This window comes from Elephantulus edwardii, unplaced genomic scaffold (assembly GCF_000299155.1).
Source record: "Elephantulus edwardii isolate Elephantulus edwardi_28Jun2011 unplaced genomic scaffold, EleEdw1.0 scaffold00389, whole genome shotgun sequence".
NCBI classification, from domain to species: Eukaryota; Metazoa; Chordata; class Mammalia; order Macroscelidea; family Macroscelididae; genus Elephantulus; species Elephantulus edwardii.
Window position 1 is genome coordinate 428,291 of NW_006400139.1, and position 5,767 is coordinate 434,057.

A 5,767-nucleotide genomic window follows, 5' to 3' on the forward strand; every position below is an offset into this window, starting at 1 on the left:
TTTCAATTGATGTTGCTGTTATGTACCCTCTGTTGATAATAAATGACTCATAGCTGAACATTTTGTTGTTTTCAGAAGCACCTCCAGCAGGAAATTGCCCATCTTTTCTCTTGGAAGGGCTGGTGGATTCCAGCTGGCGGCCAGTGGGGGCACAGAGCAAGTCCTTGCCACTAGTCTTCCAGAACTCCATATTTTAAAATGATTATCTCATACTGTAGCACGACTTCAATGATATGTATTATAATTATTTTACTACCTTCTTTTTTTTTAACATATTCTCTCCATACTTCATCTTAATGTGTTGCTGATTAAGAATGACTTGTCTATGGATACATAATTCACTAAAAATAATATCCTATAAACTGTTTAAATTAACAATTCAAGTCAAATGCTGATTTCAATATATTAAAATAAATAGAATCATTTAGATTAAAATTAGTAAAGAGAAAACCATCTGATTACCTCTAATATCTTTGGAAAAGTAAGGCCAGAATTATCAGAAGAACTTTCAACCTATAGAAAAAACATTTCTGTAAGAATTTCATTAAAATGTAAAACTGTAAGGGGAAACAAAATACATTTGTAAGAAAGACAAGATATTTTATACTAATTTTTGTTTACTGGGGAAAAATTGGGACAAAACAAATTAGAAGTTATAAGCCATCTATTTTAATTAGACACATTTTTAGTAGTAATCTCAAATTTACGGCAGTCAAGCTGGACCCTATGCATAACTGCCACCCACACCCAGGGGGTTTTCAGAGGCTGTTAGTAACAAGGGAGGAGACTGCCCATCTTTTACCCTCAGGACAGTTGTTGGATTTCAACATCCTACATTTGAGTTGGCAGTGCAACTTTTATTCAATAGACCATCAGAGTATATGTGATTATAGCTGAGAGGTTATGAAGCTCAATGGCTATAGCAATGTAAACTGCTTTTAAACATACAATTTAATTTAAAGGTATATTTTTCATGTTTAATTGGGACAGTCCTAAGCACATATTTTATTCTGAAAAATATGTGGGTGGAAGGGAAAAATGAGCATAATTGAAGAGACATTGAGACAAAAGAACTATCGAGGTAGCATAAACAGATTTGATGGAAATAAAATAGAAATTGATTATGGAAGAAATAAAGCCATTATCATTTTTAAAACATCATTTGAAGTCCATGGTTAGACAGATTGCTGAATTTTAATATAATTCTTGACATCAATTCACCAATGTGCCTGAATCCACACTAATAAGTGGTCAACAATATTTAGAATTTGAGGTAATATTATTATCACATTTTTTTAATGTTTCAAACATGAGCGTGATCTTGGATTTTTCACTTTAAAATGTCTTCACTCATTAAACTCATCTTCAAGGATTGATCAACTATGTCAGAGCTGGTTTGTCAACTGGAGGCCTTTGCACTGCTGACCCCAGCGCATAGTGTCTGTCTCTGGTATTTCCAATCCGCTAGCGGACCCATTAGAGAGATAGGCATCTCCTCTGGTGAGATTTGCAGTCAGAGGACGCTCAGCTGTGAGGTGGTTCTTATGACAATGACTAGTGAGTTAATGCAGTGTTAGCAGAGTCCTTACACACTTGGATAATTACCCTTTAAATTTTTCAAAGTGTGATTATAATTGAAACATATAACTGTTACTTAATTCTTGTTTGAGATCTATTTCTTTTTAAAAATTTCTACTTTATAGGTAACACAAATTAATAGTTAAGTAAAAAAAAATAAAAATATAAGCAGCCAGAGACTTGAGTACTTGTGGTATATAAGCTTATTATGAAAATACATTCAAACATTATACTTTAGGATTAAAAGAATTATTATACTTTAAGTAGACATGTAAAGATGGGCTTGCTAATCATCCTCTGTTGTATTACCAACAGAGTCCAGTTCTTATTAGTCATCATGCAGACGTGAAAGAAATATTTATATTTCTTAGCAATAAAGGAGCTTTGTGAATTGTGTGATATAAATTGTGTGATATATTGATTACAACAAAAGTCACAAACCTCACTTGTTACTTCGCAATGACTTTTGCTTTTCTATAAAGAGAATTTTTAAGCAATGAAATGGTAAGCACCCAAATTACACTTCTTTCAAGGCTACCATGCTTGTCATATGTCAAAGAAAAATTTCATTGGGTATGATCAGTCAATGTCAGCACATTTGGAAAGGAATCAAAATTATAATGTGAGAATTACTATCATGTTTTTAAGAATATGATTGGATAAGTCTTAAGAAATTAATATAAAGTCTCACTCACAAATATAATGTTAAGAGATATATGCTAACTACAGTTATCCTTCTATAGATCTAGTTAGCTAGACACTTTGGTGGCCTGGTAGGTAAGGAGTTGTGCTGCCAAACAAAAGACAGTGGTTCAAATCCACCAGCTGCTCATTGGTAGAAAGATAGGCAATTTTCTTTGATAACTTCTGGAGGTCAGTTATAAGTTTATTCCAACTTGACAGGCAGTGAGTGAATGAGTTGTCCCCTGGAAATATTGAAACACGAATAATGCAAAGTGAAATATTGAAGCTCTATGCTTTGCTGAGAATTTGCTTCAATAATGGAATTAATTGTCGACCCTTTCCTTTATTATGTGATACATAAACCTTCACAACTAAGATTTAATCCATTCTCTCCCTGATAACTAAAATGTATGTACTACCCACACTTCTGTACTGCTCCCTATTACATCACAAATTGATTCTGTCTATAACTGCCCCTCTTGTGTCATGGTAAACATAGCAAAATACTGTCTATAGTGTTGGAGCATTTTTTTCAAACCAATACTAGAGAAAGATTATGAACAAAGTAATAATTTTAAGAGATTCCTAGAATTAATAGCTAGCAGAAGAAACTTAAGCTATTCATGTCCTCCTCATTATTTGTGTCTAAACTTAAGTCACTGTGGAGTTGAATATTTCAAATAATTTTGCTTTTTAATTACGTATTAAGTTTAGACTTTTCTTCCTATTGTTCTTACTTTGGATTGGAATATCTTCTTCCATCGGCGAAGTTTAAATATACATCACTTTTAGAGACTCTTGTTTACCTTTTCAAAAAAATGTTATAGAATTTTTTTCTTTTATTTTCCCAAGAACTATAGGTTTTAAATTATTGGGTATAAATATACATAAGTGAAGTTTTATGTGTATAATCATCAACAATGCAATAAGAAGGACTAGAGAAGAAACAATGTTTCAATACATGCATCTCATAAATATTGCTTTGACATGTTAGGTGTTATCTTCTAAATATTTTGCAAATGATCTGATATGTTCTCTTACCTGTAGGATAGCAAATTCAAGTTTGTGAGTGCTATGAGTATGTTTTATTTAAATCTGTTATACTCACTTTCTCAGCTGTTGATCAAACCCATAGGAGACACCAGAGGGAATATTGTCTAATTATTTTCTGGTTCAAAATTGCAGCATAATGATGCGCACACACAATGATAAAGTAGTAAATAAATCTTGATAATAACCTAAATTTTAATTCATGATAATAAACTAATCTTAGCAATAGTTGAAAGAAAAAAAGTTCTCTGGATTCTTTTTAAAAAATATTGCCATTGAGAAAAAGTGCTTTAGTGATAAAACAGTTAAAGATATTCGGTTTTTGTTAAGTATCTTTAAGTTTATCCTAAATCATAGTAACCCTATATAAAACAGAATGGAATTTTGCCTTGTTCTGTGTTATCCTTATAATTCCTGCAGTGCTTGTGCCCGTTATTATATTTACTGCATCAGTACATCTTGTCTTCTATTTATTTATTTTGTTGATGTTCTGTTTTACCAAGTATAGTATCTTTCTTCAGGAACAACAAGTTTCTCCTGATAATATAATTTTACCAAGATATTAGTCATACTCTTATAGCTCTAGCTCTGAGTTAATGCTCAGCTTCTTTTTGCTGCTCTGTTTTGAGATTAGCAACAGAGCCAATTTTGTATTACAACAAATTAGTAAATATAGTACAATACAATAAGGTAAATTTTTGATATATCAATTACTGAATATAGCACAAAGGTGTGTAGTAATCCAAATTAATTATACTATCTCTCTGTAAGAAATATGATTCAAGTAAGTAAGGTATATATTTTGAGCTCATTGAAAAGATGTATCATTTAAATTTATAAAAAGCCTATGTGGTGTCAGACACCTTGAAATTTGGCTTTTCTATTCATTACATCAGCCCCTGTTCAGGACATGGTCTCCAACTATCTTAACTGTAGACACGTGGTTTTGAAAATCATCAACAGCTATGGGACCAATATACAACAGCATTTTCCACACTGTTGAAAAACAGTAATGGCGAGAAGGTGAACAGACTGTGGCACTTCTGTCAAGAGACTGTAGCAAGATATAACCAGTGGAATCCTAGAGATAGAATCACAGTTAAATGTTTTTCTGGTTGGATGACTGAAGGAAAATCTGGCTTATAACCGCTCTGAGATAAAGTTTGCGAGATGATTAAGAAAAACAGAGGTGTATTAGTGCTACTGAACTGAACATGTTATTTCACAAATTGTGGAATTGTGAGTTGATGTTAATTTGGGTTGGTATTGCTGAACTAAATCTGGGCTTTCACTGTGTGATATTCTTTGCCTTACCCGCTCCTTAACCTATTTCCCCAATAAATTTTACAACTGTGAGTAAAGTCAGTGAGTCAAGTTGCAATAAACAATGGACCCAATTATTGGTAGAAATAGACGCAGAAGCCTGTGGAGTGGAATGTCTAACCAGGTAGCCATTTGGTACCATGGATATTCTTGATGGGGACAGTAGGATAAAGAGAATAGAAGTCGGTCTTGGCCCCTCCCATGTTGTCTCTGCTCTTTATACAGCATAAAACTGGACTAGTCCTTTCAAGTAGGCTACATCAAGTGTTTACCATCAGGGTTACTTTGTAAGGCATAGTTTTTGAGTCCTGAGCACTAAATACTATTTATTACATATGATAAGTGGATGGTGACTAAAAAAAGTTCAAAGAAGAATTGATGCCCTTTATTTGTGATATTGGTAAAAATGATGATGGTCAGTAACTACTAAATGCACAAATATCTGTGTTGAAAGAAGTGCAGTCAGAGAGTTTCTCAGAGGTGGAGGTGGGAAAGTCTTACCTCTTTTAGGCACATTATCAGGAGAGGATAGTTATTAGAACAGGACATCACACTTGGAAAACTGGCAGGTCAGTTAGGGAGAGAAAAACCCCCAGGAGGTGGATTGACTCAGTGTGCACATTGGAGTACAGTAGAAACTGTGCCGGCAAGGCAATATTAGGAAGAATCTCATTCTGTTGCCCAAGAAGAGGTCATGAATCAGAGTCAACTTGATGTCAGCTATGAATCAGAGTCAACTTGATGTCAGCTAAGGACAACAATGTTACTAATTAAATTAGTATTTAGTGCTAGATTCGTATCCTATTACCACAGACAATAAAGTGTGACTCTGGGGGAGGGGTAAAAAGCCAACAAACAACTCCAAACTTGATACAAGCTTTCACCTCTTTTATGGAAAAACAAGCAAGGTAAACAAACACGAAAAACTAATTAAATGAGGATGAGATAAAGTAAGCATAAGAAAATGAAAAAAAAAAGTCTAATAAAGTAATAATTGAACTTTCCCTGTTACACACACAGATACATACACATTTAAACACATGATCATATTCATACAGATATGTATGTTTACCCACATATAGAATTAAAAGAGAAATTTAACATTAATAAAAGGTAAGAACCAACAGTATCT